At 41.6% G+C, this 16,892-nt stretch overlaps 1 protein-coding gene across 1 annotated transcript in view; it reads left to right on the top strand.

The window, feature by feature from the left end:
* Window positions 1-16,892, top strand: part of SPATA5 (spermatogenesis associated 5) — a 190,593-nt gene that overhangs the window by 137,040 nt on the left and 36,661 nt on the right. The gene's annotated exons all lie outside the window — the stretch shown is intronic.

The raw sequence follows: 16,892 nt of genomic DNA, 5'->3' as shown, positions 1-16,892 counted from the left end.
TCTCAACTAAACAAACAATTGGAAAAATTTTGGGACTTGGTAATTAGCCCTTCTGTTCCTGTGCTCAGTAAATGCTTTGAAGTCCCATTTAGATTGATTTATGAGGATGTACGAGGGCGTAGTTGCAATTAACAGTACCTCTCTGATCCCTGTGCCTAGCCGCCTCCTCCATCTCCTTTGTTAAAAATATTTTTATTATAAATATTCATAAATAATAAGCAGTGAATGCATAAATTAGTGTTTTTCTGTAAAACTATAAATTAGTGTTTTCTGATCTGTGCAGGCAGAGGACGGTGGGTTCAGTCTTATTGTGCAGGTGTGCGCTGGCTGTGCCATACACCGTGCAGAGGCCTTTTTGTCACAGTGGCACAGGCTGGGAGGACAGGAGCGCTGCCCTTTTCCATTCAGTCTCGCTAAGCAGATTTATGGATAGGAAATTGAGTAGAGATGCTGGTAGGCAGGAGGATGGAAATAATGTTTTGGGGCTGCAGACAAAGCAAGCTGTGGTGCCACAGTTGTGCATGGCTGTGGTACGCTGCCAACATCATGGCGTATGGTGCCTGCCCCCTCTACACACAGCCTGGCCAGCGCTCGGGCTCTTGTGCACCTGTGTTTTACCACTAATCCTCTTAAATGGATGGTTAATAGTGAAATCCCAGCAAGTTAAAAGCAGGTGTAGCCTGGTGTTTGAGGGGACACTGCAGAAGGCCCCAGAGCCTCTGCTGGGTTAACATGAGTCGCAGTGACCAGGCCCAGGGCTGCTCGCCATGCAGGGCCCTGCAGCTGTGCGCAGCTGTAGCTGAGCGGGCTTTTGTCAGAACTGATGTGTGAGGAAATGAAATGTGAAGTACTGTGCCACAGGGGCAGGCTATGCCTCGTATACAAGGCCTTAGAGTTTTTTTCTGGAAGCGTTTCCTATGTGCAGAGTGGAATAAAAAGCAATGTTAACTTGGAGATTCATTGCCCCCAATCATCTTTGTGGGGTGGTTGTGTGTGCTTTTGGAGAGGCTGATGGCCGTCACTTTGGCCAATAAATCTTCCAGGAAGTCCAAAGCCCTGCAAGTTATGAAACACTCCAGTTGGTTTCTGTGCAGGTGTACATACAAACAAGTATGGAATCGATGGTACTTAAGTCCTGCTGCAGCTAGAGGCTCAGTGTTGCAGAGGAAATTCTCCGGTGCGGCCAGTAATACCCATCTTGGTAGGTTACTGTAGAGAGGCATTTCTTGTTTTGCTTACTTTCCAGTGCTAGCAGTTTGATAGCTGCATTTAGGAATGGAAGGCTTCTGAGTTTTGAAACTATGTTCTCTGTTTTGTGCAAATACTGTTTTTAAAATATCAGCCTTCAAAAAGAGATATTGAGCCAAGTGTTTTTTACAAAGGAAAATTTAAATCAGGCATTATCAGCAACTGAATTTTAACTTACCTTGGGCAAATGAGAAGTTGTAGTTGCATCAAAATCTGACAGTCATAATCCCCAACTGTGTCTCCAGAGCAACTTATTTTGGCTTATATTTTAGTTATCTTCATTTTTATGTTTAAAAACAGTTTTCTTGATTCATTGTCAGCCACCTTTGTGGCAGAAATTACAGCGCAAAGAAATCTCCTAAGTAATTCCTGTTGAAAAGCAAACTGTTTCTGTTCTTTGCATTGGAAAAAATGTAGAAGTGCAGATATAGATTAAAAGACTAACTGCTGGGAAATGCCATCACGTGCTGTGCATGTATATAGGAACATTCTCTGCAGAAATCTTTTTAGTAGGTTGTTCAGTCTTGAAGTTTCAAGAACTGGAGCTTCTGCCACTGTGTGTGGAAAGATGTTCCATAGCCAAGTGCATTTTGCTGCCAGGAAGTCTACAGTAAAATGGTGTCATTACCTATCCCCCATCTTCTACATGCTGTTAGGATACTAAATGGTTGTGCATGTCCTGACTACTGTATACCAGGATCCCTGTCCCCATTACGCGGAGTTCCTCATGGGTCAATGATGTCTTGTGACAAAAATGTGGTTTGTGTCAAAAACTAAATTTAGACCAACTTAATTCCCTCCTGATGGTATCTGGTGTGTGATAAATTCAAAATGGGGTTATTTTCATAAGTGGCAGTGGCCAACAAAGGACTTTCTTCTTATGTTTGGGTCCACTGTTGTCCCCTTAAGTCCCTGGAGTGTGCTTCTTTTGCGTATGTGTGCACTTTAGTGTACTGTTTACACAGAACCTGTGATTGTGGCAATTCTTCATTGGGATTTATTATGTGCCAAATCTGGATTTTGTGGAAATGTGCAAGCCTTCTGGGAACATGCATGCAGTTCTCCCAACTACTATCATTGTTCTGGTGCTCATCATGAGAGGAGCTGAGTTCCCTGATGTGGACTTCCCATAAACTAATTTCTTCACGTATATGCTGTTGAAACAAATAACATTATATATTTGCATCCCCAGAAAGAATCTGAAATTCTGATTTTTCCATCTGAGCAGCTTGACTAAAATGAAATATTTGATCCTGCATATTCTGGCCTTCAGCCAAAGCACAGCTTTGTGGATTCAGAAACTTGAAGAATGAATATGAGGATAATTTTAAAAACTAAAAATATGTGGGAGGAGATCTCAATAGTTTTGAAGCACTCTGTTAGATATATGGTCACTAACATGAAGTAGGTTTTTTTCTTACGTTCCTTTGCTAACATTAGAGTTCAAGAGTTGTCCATATCCGGAGGGTAATCATGCAGATTTTCTCTTCATTAGAGGTCAGCTTTGAGTATTGATGTCTGATACAGATGTCTGTTGATACAGTTCCTGCAATTTGCAAATGCTTTGGGAAATCCAGATCAACAGAAAATAAAGATAGATGTCCCTTTACAAGCCACATTGCCTTTGGGCAACATCAAACTCTGGGCCTGTTATTCATAACTGTATCCCAAACTGTGCTGTTGTTCGTATTAAATGATACGTTGCATGCCTACATGGCACCTTCTAACTACAGAAAGACAAATGAAGCAATCAAATGGTTATGTTAAACTGACTATAGCTCAAATCTGTTTCTAAACAATGACTAGAGCCCAAAATAAATCTAGTCATTCAAAGTGACTCCTAAGCAAGTCACTTAATAAGCTTTCAGATCAAATGCCATCAGGTTCAAGGAAGATCTTAGCTAGGAACACTGAAGGTATTTTTATTTACCACTTCCACTTTGCAAATGAGCAATCACTCACCCATTAGGTTTGGTAGGGAGAACACAGAGCTTCTTTTAGATGATGGTGTCATCCAGTATTTTTTTCTGCTTGGCTAATAGATTACAGTTCCTTAGTGCTGTGGAGTGGGATTCTGTGATACTGGCAGCAGGATACAACCGAAATGGCTTCTCATTGTATTATTTGGAAAAAACAACAAACAAACAAACAAAACCATACAGATTGGGTATGGCAAAAACTTACAAACATGTATGTTTTGGTATTAATGGAGGCTTCCAAAATTTGCATTCCATAAGGAGTGTAGGCTTGTTCATTTAGAAAGCTTCCACCTATTTGAACACCTGTAAACTAAAGAAGAGTTAAAGAGTCTCACAACACTTAACTAGAAAGCCTCTCTGAAGAACCAAAATTCACCTCAGGAGTTCAGTTTTGGTCCTTTCTGCCTGGTGGTTTTATAAGCTTGCATTGTAAATACAGCTTTCCAGACATCCAAGCATTAAGAAATCACAGTAGGTTTGTAAATGTAAAAGTTGAGAAAATTGTGCAAATTAAATGTTTAGAAATATCCTTCAGAAATTGAAAAAAAAAAAAAAAAAAAAAAAAAAAAGAAAAATAAAACTAAGGTAATCTTAAAAGTTTTATAAATGATTAACGAGTAAAAATGTTATGAGAAGAGATACATCAGTGACCTTATCAGAGAAGCATAAATGAGCATTAAGAAGGTGATTGGGAAGTGCTTTACCAGCATATGTTTATACCCTTCAAGAGGCCTACTAGGGAAAAAACAAATCTTAATAACAAAAAGGGATGAAAATAAGCAATGGTAATACTAAACAGCTGAGCAGTGCAGTAATCTATCAGTCTTATCAAATAAAGTATCTGTAAGTAGATATTAAGCTCACAGCATGAAGGGAAAGACTTGATACAAAAGCTAAAAACAGGGAAAGCTATAAATGTAGACAGTCCCCAGAAGATGTTGGAAAAAAAATGATAAAAGTAATATATTTTTTTAAAGTATTGAGTCAGTAGAAAAAGTGTTTCTTCCATTGGTAGAAAAGACTTTTCCTGTGCTGTCTCAGGCAGAAAAAAAGGCGGTTCAAGTTCAGTAGAACAGACATCATTTGCCGGTTGGATTTAATCCCTACCATAACTCAGGAAAAACTAATCTACCCCCCCCCCCCCATAGAATTTTATAACCTAGATTATGCTCATAGATTTAAAGATAATATCTGACTTTGTCCATCAGGATTGATTCTGTAACATCTTGGAATGACAGGATATGTTAAAAGAAGTAATTGCCTCATCAAGGCTTTAGATCAAGGAGCAGCTTACTTGCTTGAAGAATGTATTGACAGGATGAATACTACTTCATGCAGACAGTGGTGTCAAGCAGAGGTGCGGTGTTTCACCTCTGCTATTTGGAGCCACTGTTCTTTTAACTGGGAAAAAAGAGTGTGAGAGAAAAGGTTGACTCAGGTAGATCATGCATTATGTTACTTAACAGAAACCACAGCTAGGTTATTTTCCAGGCAGCCCAGATCCAGCAGACCAACAGACACTGATGCACAAAGGAGGGGGGGAAAAAAAAAAAAAAGTTAAAAACCAAATAGACATAATGAGAACCGCAGTAATTTTCACCTCCAATAATGTGATACAAAAATATAAAAACAAGCCGTACACAGAACAGGCATCTTCACGTTGCATGGCATTAAGTGCAAACTAACAGGATGTCTAGAAAGAAATAATATGTATCAGTAAGAGAGCAGCTGCATCTACAATTTAAAATTGATCTATGAGTCTTCCCCTGAAATTTTGTTTCCACCTTAACAGATGGATGTGAAAGCTGGAAATCCACCAAAGGTACAGACAGACGTCTAAAAGCTTTTGAAAGTAAATGCCTCAGGGAAATACTAGGCATTAAATGAAATGAATTTATAACAAATACTGAGATTCGTCAGGGAGTTGAACAAGACTTAATCTCTTAAATTATCCAGAAATGAAGATGGAAATATCTAGGATATGTGGTAAGAATGAAGCCAGATCTGATGCCAGACTGTCTGTCATGGCAGGAATGCCTTCCGGCTGACTGTAGATGATGTAAAAGGGGCTGACCAAAATAATTCCTCCATTGAAAAGTACTTGGAGATGGAAGCGTTACAGGTGACTTAAAAAGTAGGGGGCAGTCAGGAGAAAGCCAGGTGGACAGTGGTCAGCATTCTCGTGTATGTTTGAGGGAGTTCTTGCCAATATAGAGCAAAATCTTGAGTTGGTTGGCACCAAATTTTTTCATCCAATATTTTGCATCTATTAGGGTCTATAAACACTTGGCAGACCTGTAAAATGATTTCAGGACTTGTATCAGCAGTGCTCCAGGCCTAATGACTAGGAAGTACATATTTTAATCCCAGAGTCCAAGCTGTATCTGTCACTTGTGTCTGACAACTACAGTAAGCACTGTAATTTATGTAATCGCAGCACCACCCACCAGTTTCTAAGATCAACACACAAAGTGGTTTCTGCTTGTTTGAGGGAGAAAACCACCAGGTTGTCTTCCTGCATCCGGGTGGAGGAAGTCAGTGATTGCTTGCAATAATAAGAGAAGGCATGTCTGCTGAGGCCTTTTCTTGAAGCAGAGTATCTTGGCTTCTGACCCAGCCAGCTCTCTGCTGTTCTTAATTAGGCCGTGTCTTGACTATGTTAATATCCTGGCATGTTGCTATCTGGGGTTTTGTAGTCGAGCGTGCAGTTTTTTTGCATGCCCCGCACTTTCTCAGCCTCTGGAACCATGTCACCTGCGCTGTGAGGGCAGCGGCATCCTCAGTGACCACAGCTGGCTGTTCCCAAAGGGCCTGTCTTCCTTGACGTGCTCCTCAAACCCAGCAAGGCTCCTCGGCTGCGTGGCCGTGTTTGAAGACTCACGTTGCATGTCTGCTGCCAGACACCCTACAGCAACCAGTGCCTTACCATGTGCCTGCCTCTTTGCGGATGCTGGTTACCGGCTTCTTTCCAATTGTATATACCGATCTGTTTCTTTTTTCTCCTCAGGTTATAACTAAAAATTAGTTAGTTAAGAGTGCATTTTTGGAAAGGGGGAGGGGGCTTTATTGGTGTTCAGACATCTGGACTATCAGGTAATGAGTTAAAAGCCTAGTGTGTGTTTTCTGATTGTTCCTATACCAAAAGCATAAGTGGGACTGAGTGGCCTGAACACAGGCATCTGGAGCTATTTGTTATGCTCGGCGAGCTCCTGGCTAGCAAACAGCTATCCCCCTTGGCAGAGAGGAGGCCTTATTGTAATACCTGCTGGCTTTGTGGGGATATCTTGGATGCCGTAGGTGGTCCCAAATGGCAGTAGGCAGCTGAATTGTACCTAATATGTGTGTGTTAGTAAGGGGCCGGAGGGCTGCACCTCCCCAAGAAAGAGGTTTAAACCAAGATTTGTTTGTTTTGCTCCTTGTCTTCTTGGAAAATAAGTCTTGAGAGAGATTTCAAAGAGATCACCTTGGTTTCCAATTGCAAGAATAAATGAATGATGTTTCTTCTTCTTTCGTGATTTTGTTCTTTCTACAAGTTGAATGACTTTTCCATGAGCTTACAGTTATTGTGACTAGTACCTACTTCGTTGCTTCAAATGGTCTTCCGGAGCCGTGATAGTAAAATGACATCTTTCAAATCATGAAAACCAGAAACTATTTTTTTTCTGCCAGAGTGTTGGCTTTAATGATGGAAAGTTATTGATTTCTTTTTGAAACTTCTGAATTGTTTCACTGATGTTGCTTCCATCCCTGCTGATCTATTTTTTTAGAAGCAGCTTGTTTCGCATACCTATGTTGGTCTGTGAACATTTCTCGTACATTTTAGTTATCTGTAGTTTGTTAGACAGGCTTGTAAAATTTGGTCACAAGCCAGGGAAAGTCATCAAGATTTTTGTGGTAGGATAGTCACCAAAGTAACCAGGTGTAAGCAGTACAGAAACCGATATGACAAAAGGTTATGTAAAGTGGATCGTGCAACTTCACAAATGTATCTTCTCGTGTGCAATGCATTTTTAGTGCTGTTGGTCATGCACTGGGTCACGCACTGAAGTGTTGGGGATCCTGAGAAGTGTTTAGAGCAAATTCTGTTTATGAATCCTATGAAAACAGAACACAGAATATGAAAAGGTGCTGCTAGGCAGGTCCTGATGGAGATGACCTGCTGTGTGATTTGTCATTTCAGGAGAAGTTGTTATTCAGAACAGAATCTCCTCCAGTGCTGATAATTTACCCAGTCGGTGCAATGGTAATATGGCATAGGTTAGTTGTGGAAAATACTGTATTATGTGGTAGATCATTGTTATGGCTTTCAGAAGCTTCTGAGGAGAATTGTAATATTTTGGCAGGAGTTCAAAATTCTCTTTCCTACAAGGAACAGTTTTTTTTTTTTTTTTTTTTTTTTTTTTTCTAACATGTCATTTTGAGGTTATATGGTAACATCTGTCAGATCTGTGCTAACCTCTGTCATCCAGCTGTTATAACTGTGGTATTTTCCTTCCTTTTCCATCCCTTTCCTCTCCGTTCTGCTTTCCCTTTCTCCTCCCTCAGAAAAAGGAAAAAAAGAAAAAAGAAAAAGAAAAGAAAAAAAAAAAAAAACTCCTTTTATGCTGAAACTTCAGGTGGAATGAAGTGGTTATAAAAGCATCTGTCAACACAGGAATAGTTTGCCAAGCCAAGTATTTGGGTTGGAAGTCATGCCTTCCCAACTGCTTGAAAACAGGAAGTATCTCTGTTAAGTGATGGATAGTTCTACTTTGCTGAGAGGAAGAAAAGGCTCTCTCTTTCTCTCTCTCTCTTTCTCTCTCTCTCTTTCTCTCTCTCTCTTTCTCTCTCTCTCTTTCTGCCTCTGGGCTAATAAATGAGTTCTGCAGTTTTTCCGGGTACATGTATGTAGAGGGAGAATTCTGTATAAATGTGCATACGGGTGCACACGTTTGTGTGTGTATGAATGTACAGACTAAAAAAACCAAACCAGCAATCCACTTTGTACATGATCGGTCCCTGTCAGGAGCCAGCCCAGGCACATCTTATCCCAGTGATTCCTGTAAAGCTCTCAAAATCTGTCAGAAACAGCCTGCAGGATTGCAACGGCTCCTGGGTGATTAATTGCCAAGAGTCTGGTTCCAGGTTCCATTACATGTAATTGTTATCTTTTCTAAAGGGGTTCTTTTATTAAACCCCCACCCCAAAAAAAGAGGGAAAAGAAAAAAAAAGAGCTGACATTCCTGAGGTTTTACACCTCTTAGACGGCAGCATGGAGGACTCCCTTATGTAAACATACACTGAAGAGGGTGTGTTACATTGTTTATTAGCTGATGATAGATTTTTTTTTTTTTCTTCAGTTACCTTTACTAAAAATCATTTTGTTAGAAATCAGGGAGGAAGCGCTGCAGAGCATTTAGAGGAGAAGAAGGGGAACTGCGATTCCTCATCGATATCCGAACCTCTCCATGCGACCCAGCAAGTGGCAAAACCGTAGGTCGCTCCTGCTTCTTACTAACATTGCGGGACAGCGGCCAAAACTTGGGACATCCTCTCTCCTCACGCCACTGCAGTGAGGCTGCTCAGATTTGCCATGGGGCAACAACAACAGCTTGTGTCTGAAGTTCTCCTTGCAAATGAAGCCAGAGCCTCAGCCCTGGGCTGAGATTCTGCCACCCTGCCCGGGCACAAGGAAGTGACAGGAGCTGCAGCCTGAGCAAGAAGCAGCAGCAAAGCCAAGCACCCTTTTTTGCAAAGAGTTCATGGCTTGAACACTTGTATTAGGTTGTCCTGAAAGTATGGACTGATTATGGAGAAGGTGCTTAATTGCCTCAGTTTTTCTAAGACCGTATTGACAACATAGAGCTGAGGAGAGCCTGATTCTGCTGTTAGAGTTTGCCATGTCTCTGAACACACTCAAGAAGCTTGATTTTGAGATGAATTTCTGTTGTGGTGAACTGGAGTATCTGGAATCATATCAATAGGGTTGCTTGGATTTGCACTGCTTTTACTGCATTGAAAATGTGGTGTGTTACTGACAGGTTTAGACTTTTATAGATCGAGGCCTGGGCAAAGCTTGGCTCCCAGTGAGCACTGCAGTAAGTCGTGCCAACTGGCCAATTTAACTGTTTGAAATATCAGGGAAAAAAAAGCATGGAGATACTAGTTCTGCAGCTGCAGAGTATCTGCCTGCAGATGTTTCTGCCAAGAGAAGTGATTGAAACGCCATTTCTTGAGATATTTTAATCCTATCTGAACAAAAACACATAAAAACGTGCTCTGGTATTGTCTGCATAGGCCAAGGAGCACATTGTTCCTTGCAGTTGTGTTTACATGGTCTCATTGCTGCAAGGAAACAAGTCTCCTCAAGCCCTCTTTCTCTGCAAGTCCCCTTGAATTAGCTATATTAATCAAACTCTGTGGCAGGACTGGGATACACGGCGGTTGGGATGATGTTGTTACTCTGATCAAAAAAGATTGGGATATTTTGGTGCATCCAACTTTGTGCAGGTGTGGAAATGCAAGGCTCATGGGTGGTTTTCTTTGTTTGCTTTTGCACAGTTTTTCTGCTGTTTTCCTAATCAGCGAGCAGTTTTGTTAGATGGTGGAGAGGCCTTAGCCATGCCACCTGTCTCCCTTGCACAGGAAGGGCCGTGGGAGATGAGCTCAGGAGGAGGCAGGAGGGTGCAGGAGCCTCTTCCCTGAGCTGTGTAGGCAAGATAAGGCAGCTGAATAATCCCTGGCGCTGCACGCCTGGTGCCATATCCCCAAAGGCAGAGGCATAGCTACTTCCCGCCTGGAGCAGCCTGCAACCCCAGCATTTGGCAGCCAGGTGAGGGCTGCAGAGCAGACAGCAGGCTCCTGGCAGCATTGCTGGGTGCCAGGGTGCTTGTGTTGGCTGCCTGGTGGGAGCGTGCCTGTGGTGGTCGGGGACCCAGCCCGCAGCGGGACCTGATCCGTGCCTGACAGAAGGTGTGGGGGAGAGAAGATAGCTCCCGATCACAAGCAGCTCTGAACGCTTTGGCCACGTGTAGGCTCAAAATGCTTTCACTTTTAGCAATGTCTATTAAAACCTAGCCATTTAAGAAACACTCTTACCTGTTTAAACTCACCATCGTTAGTGGGAATGGCTGATTTGCTGGATAAGTTGCAGAAGCCGGGTATGTCATTCAAACAAGGGACACCAGTGGTTTCTACTGAGCTGCAGACGTTCTTTCACCAAGTTTCTTTTCATAGGAAAAGATGATTTTTTAAATTTTTCTGCTTACTAGAACTGTAGGGTAAGCTCAGTTTTGCTGTAATAAGGGAGCAATCTGTAATGACAGCTGAAGGTGTTGTTTCCTGTCGGTAGCTAGCAAAGAGAGCAATTTCAGAGTATGCTGTGAATTACATGGAGAAGGTTCCCTCTGCTGATGATGTGAACTGCAAATGGGTAAAAATCAGTGGTTGAAGTAAAAAGATAAACTACTGGTTTTACACCTGGAGGATAATAAAAGCAAGTAGAGGAATCCTACGCAAGCAGGGGCATTCGCTTAACAGTCAAGGACAGGTTACGTTCTTATTTTTCAGATGGTTAACTCCCTATATCGCTTCATCTGGGTTTTGACTTGGATGATATAAACTGTTTCCCTGTTCAAGTTGTTTTACTATTTGTCGGCATATCAAACCGTATATTTGTTCTCTGCCTTTAATTAGTACTTATGGTTTATGTCTAAGTAAAATGTTCATGCTGTGCTCACTGCCACTTGATAGTGCACATTCTTCCTGAACACCTGCTGTCAAACGTATCATGTCTTTTCTTGTCAACTTGCACAATGCTCCAGGTCTTGAGCAAGACTGACATGACAGAAGGGTTGTATAGCCTGATTTTTAGAAATCTATGCAGAAGGTGAAGTCTTTGTATAGGGACTGATAATAGGAAAACGCAGCATTTTGCAGGAGTAAGTCTTCAATAATATCCAATAAAAATCTGTTTGCAAATGAAGTTTTTAAAATAGTGGATATACTGTAGGTTAAAGACGCAAACTACTCCACCCCAAGTGCAATTGTAGATGTTGTGTAACAAGAACAGCGAATAATCTGCACAAATCTTGGGAGAAGTACAAGGGTGGTGACCAACAAACAAGTCATCAAAGAGGGGAACTGGTTAGAGATGTTGGCATGTGCTGAAGGTGGTGACAGACTTTGGCACAGAAGGAGGAAAGTGGGGAGGAGGAAGAGTGTGGGGAAAGGGGCTCTTGGCAAGAAAAAAGCAGTATTGCTTGACTCAGGAGCCTGTAATTACAAGACTCCATCCTTGTGACACAGCACATAAGTGTGTCACCTGAAACAGAGGAGCTCAAGGTTGCCTCCTGAAGAAGCTTGTGCTAGATGGAAGGGGAAGAAAAACCTTGTAGAACAATAAAATTTGGCTCTCCAGTGGGCTATAGTTTTTAATAGAGATACTCAAACATTTTTGCTTGCCTGTCTTTTCCCCTCAGCACCTTCTAATCTTGCTTAATTAATCCATAGCTGCAAACAGATTCCAGCAGCATGTCTGATGAACAGCATAGATGAGCTTCCGGGCTTGTTGCACTGGGATCTTGACCTGCCCTGGCACAGAGTAAGAATGATAATATTAGGCACGGAGGTGAGCCTTGAAACGGCAGGAGAAACATCATCATGGGAGCTGACTCCAATCCTGCAAGAAATGAATATGATGGTGCAGGAAGGCCCTTTCATCGTTATTAACAAATTCACTTCCTTAGAGTCTCTCCTGTCCCAATACTTTCCCCACCTGAAATACATCTGTCCTAACATGTGGGCAGGAACACTGAAAGGATCTCACAAACAGTTATGGCTTGTGCAGGCTACAGGAACTTACTTCTAAATGCTTTACATATGTTCAAATAGTGTAATGATGAAAGTCAAAAGATTTGCATTACTAAATTAGATTACAAGTTATAAAGTACCTCTCATATTCAGGAGTTTGTGTAAGTAGGGACCAAAACCAGGGTTCATAAATAGCAATTGTTAATTCAGGTTGGAAGGATTTAATTACAAAGGAAACAGATTGCTCTGTTATTTCCAGTTTTCTCATTTTCATCTGTGGTCTAATCTCAATGGACTATAAGGGCAGAATTAAACTTTTAGTTGCATTTTCTAGGTCCTGTATTAACGACAAAAAAAAAAAAAAAAAAAAAAAAAAAAAGTATGTACTTGAGAGGAAAAGCCTTAAATTTAATATAAAAATCTGTTCCTACTTGTGGAGATTGATTGCAGCAGAGAACAGCATGCAGTAACCTTAATTTTCCAGGTGAACTTCCGTTACCTGCTGAACCTACTTGCTCTCTTACACACCTCAGTCTGCAGTTTCCTCTGCAGCGTATGCTTTGCTATGCAAGTTACGTTTTGCTATTGAAAATGGTGTCAGTTTGCTATGGTTTTGTAATTATATTTAATCCATGTAGTTTTGTTATAAGATCCAATCAAGAAAATTTTGGTGAGTGTAGACATGGCTGAAGAAGTATGTCAGTAGGAAAGCGTTTTTGTCCATCCCAGACAAAGCTCATCATCTGTGCATGCTTCTGTCAGTGTTACAATTCTGCATTGTTTGACAATGTAGTTCTTGAAATGGGTAAATGTTCTTTGAAAAAACTATGTGTGGAAAAAAAAAAAAAAAAAAAGGAGGAAAAGGAAAAGAAGAAGAAAATTAGCAAAGCCCTGAAGTTAATTCTAGTCCATTCTTACCAGGAACCACAAATATTTCCTTGGCTTTACATATTTAAGTTTTCTTTCCTGAAATAATTAACTTCATAATTGCACACAAAATACACATTTTTGAATCGGCTATCTTTTCCAATGCTGTATTTGGAAGTAATACTCTCTTTTAATTACTAAAGAATTTAATCATTTCTTTTTGAAAGGGCAGTAGTTTCTTCTTAATTAAAGTGTGTTTTTACTATTGATGATACCACGTATTACTTGATGGTTATCTCACTTTCCTGAACCCTGTTGCTCCCCTGAAGAATATTGTGTATGTTTACTACTAGTAATCTTTCAATGTGTGGGCACTCAGACCCCTTTCATAACTGTTGTGGTAACAACAAAAAAATTACATAAACTTGCAAAAGAATTGCTTAATGGTATGAAGCGTTCTGGTTTCTACCAAAACCCCAACTACTTAATTTTGTGCCCTTTCCTGGCCTACATAAATTATGCAACCCTCACATCTCAACATCAGTGAATTATGTAGCTCTGCGCACACATCAATTAATTTTGGCCCCATCAACTTCCCACCTTCTGTGTGCTCCTAGCCTCAAATCAGTTTTGCATCTCCCAGCCGCAAGCAGTTAATTTTGTACTCCCAGCAGCTCATATCTGCCCGAACCTGCAGCCCCGCTTCAACTCTTCACCCTCCCCCAGCTGCCTCTCCTCTCCTCTCCTCTTGCACAGACAGCCAAGCCTCGCTCCTGCGGCTGCTGCTGCTACCTTATCTTGCTAAATTTCTCCTCCTCCAGCTCAGCAGCGAAGGTCAGTTCCAGGTGGCTTCACCTCCAGCCTATGGTCAGTGGTGGGTCCCCATGCCACCGTGTCTGCTGCACCCTGAGGGCTGTGGGGCGGTCCTGAGGTGACCCAGGTGTGCTTGTTGCTCCCCATGCCATTTCCAATGAGCAAGCTGCAAGATGGAAAGTCCATCTTCCTGAACGGTCTGTCAGTCACAGCACCTGGAGCAGCCACCTGCAACCACCTTCTTTATTTCTGCAGATAAAGTGGCACTGAGGCAGAAGGTGCCACCATCCGTAAAGGCCTCAGTGCTAAAGGTACTGCAGATGTCGGCACCAAAAGCTACAATAGGCTTCACTAAGCAACCTAGAAAGAGCTCATTTTCCTCCAGGATAAACTTAAACAGTGTGCAAAAACATCAAGACAGAGATCCTATTCCCTTGCTGCCAACCTCTATGTGCAGCTCAGTTCTGATTTCTGAGTTATTTAGGCCAAAAAAGAAAAGTAAGTCTGTGAGCAGTACACAGAGACCAAAGGCCTCAACGCCTAGCCCAAGAGGATGAGAGGATGTCCTACAAACAAGAATGGCCTCGGCTTGACATTGCTCTGTATGCTTTCAGACCAGCAGGCAGCACACCAGCTCTGCAGCCCACCTGTGGCCTCTCCCTCTGCTCTTAGCTCCTTTGGAGCTTGCCCAAGGGAAAAGCAATGCAACAGCAAAGCGAGGAGCAGTTGGGCCGTGCCCAGGGTCTTCCAGGTTTCCCCATCTGCCTGTCCTGTCATGAGGGCTGGTAGAGACCAGTTCTCGGCAGAATCTGTTTTTCTGTTTGGAAGTAAGAGGAAATTTGACTCTTCCCTCAAGTCAGGTTACTGAATGTTTTCTCTGCTCTCCTTTTTGTCTATGTCTTTTTAAGCAGGAAGTGCTACAGAGGCTGACTTGTGCTTTTTTTGTAGGGTTCTCAGCACATCTGGCTGTCTTGGATAAGGTCCCTAGGCCTGACTGTAACAAAAAGTAATGATAGCATGTTTTAAACTCGGGCCTCCAACTAAGACCATATATAGAAAACATAAAGCATTTGGGACAAACTGGAGGAAACCCAATTTTAAATAATTGAGGGGAAAAAAATATCCATTTTTTGACATCTGTAATTGTGCTTTGTATGATTGGGTGCTGCATCCTGTTAAGAGACTGTATCTCAGCAGAAAGCTGCTAGCTCCAGCGCTCGGTCCCAGCTGATCAGGCTTTCTTTCCATCAAACACTTCTCTGTCCCCCTTGCACAGCCATGGTCATTCATTAGTGTGAGCTAAGCTGTCTCTAGAAAATGTTCTAATTATCTAGGCTTCCTGATTAAACCTGCTTTGACTTAAAAGAGGTGTACCACTGTATTCTTGTGAGCATTTTATGTTTCTTCTAAATAACAGAATTTGCTATGGGCATTTCCTTAAGAGAATGCAGAATGCAATTGCAGTATAATTCCGCTCCCTCCAAGCCTAGTCTTGAAACATGTAAATTTCTCTTTCAAGTGTGTTGGCAAAAAATGGCAACATCCTGATAAATGCATGGCTTAGACACCAAATTGCACACTGGTTGAGCTACCATAGTGTGTTGAGTTCTTCAGTGGCTATACCAAGAGTGCTGTGGCAAGTAGCACCGTCTGATAAGGAAATATGGGTGGATGGCTGGCTTCTCACTCTTTTTTTTTTAAGCAATCCAGCATTGGCCATTGCCAGAGATGGGGTACTGGGCCAGTACCATATGGTCTTCCCTGTGGAGCCTTGCTCTGTTCCTGCGTAGCTCAATGAAACACTCAGGCCCGTGCACCTTCTGCTGAACGTTTTCACATTCTGTTTTAAAAATAACAAGACATCTCTTAACATTCAGGATACATTTTTCCACTCTGAAGCACCACAACAGTCTTTTTAAAGAAACTCTAGGAAGGGTGTTAACTTGATCAATGCTGTGCAGGAAGGAAAGCTCTTTCCTACTATTTTTTCAGCATGACTTTCACTGACATGATCAGGCTGGGAAAAGACTTATTGGCTGACAGCCCAGGACAGCCATGCAATATCTCTAGTCATCTGGAACTCAAACTACTCTGCCCAAGGGAGAACCATAACATAAAAACAATTTAGGTTACATGCTGAATCTTATAAACATTGTTTAGTTTTTAAAAATACTTTTAAAATACTATTTATGCACATTTGCAATGCACATTTTTTCTCAAATGTCAAGTAGGAAAGGCTGGGAGGATTTTTTTTTTTTTTTACTGTAGACAGTTTTTTAAAAATCTTGGAGATTTTTAGAAATACAGGGACACAAGCTTCCTCTCATCTCATAAATTTAAGAGCTTGGCTTCTCCTACATATCAGATATAATTGTTTTATATATAGATAACGTTTACTTTTTAAGCCAGTCCAGAAACCATAGAATCAGAGACAGCTTGGTTGAAGGGGGCTTCCAGAGGCCTTGCAGTCCCCCCACTCACCCAGCACGGGACCAGCACAGGGAGGGCTTGGCTTCGTCTAGCCAAGCCCCAAAAACCTCAAGGACAGAATTTCTGCAGCCTCCCCAGTGACCTGCCCCAAGGCCACACTTCTCCCCTAGAGAAGAGATTTTTCTCCAGACCAGTCGGAACCCTTTAAAGCTGCCCTTTGTGGTCATTGTCCCATATATACATATGAGGCTGCAAAGTTGGGGCCTTACCTTGTAACTATTAATTTGTTGAATTTTCAGCTCAGGAGAAAGGTTCTCCTGACAGTCCAAACCTGATGCGAAAAGGTGTTAAACTACAATACTTTTGCATGTCTGTGGTGTTTTGGTTTGTTTTGTTTTGTTTTCTTTCCCTTTTTGAAACATCTCTGGTCTCTATCTATCATTACCTTACTGTGTGTGAAAACCTGACAGAGTAATTTGTTCTTCTGTATACAGCACTAATAATGTGGGATAAATCAACCTGAATACAGAATGTAGGCTTTACTTCAATTTCATTTTCCTCTGCTTGTTGTCTTGATTGAAGATCTGAACTTGGGATATGTCCATTGCCACCTGTCCTTTTGCCAAGTCTTAACATTCCAGCACACCTTGCAACAAGCCTAAAATTATTATTTTAGGAAAATGACTATAGTTCCTTTATGATGCCTTTTTTCCATAAACTGATATTTCACAAGCTGAATAGCATTACTGTCTTCTCAGTGACTGA

Source organism: Oxyura jamaicensis, chromosome 4 (assembly GCF_011077185.1).
Source record: "Oxyura jamaicensis isolate SHBP4307 breed ruddy duck chromosome 4, BPBGC_Ojam_1.0, whole genome shotgun sequence".
NCBI lineage: Eukaryota > Metazoa > Chordata > Aves > Anseriformes > Anatidae > Oxyura > Oxyura jamaicensis.
Note: the sequence above shows the minus strand (reverse complement) of the source record. Positions and strands in the feature narration are given on the sequence as shown.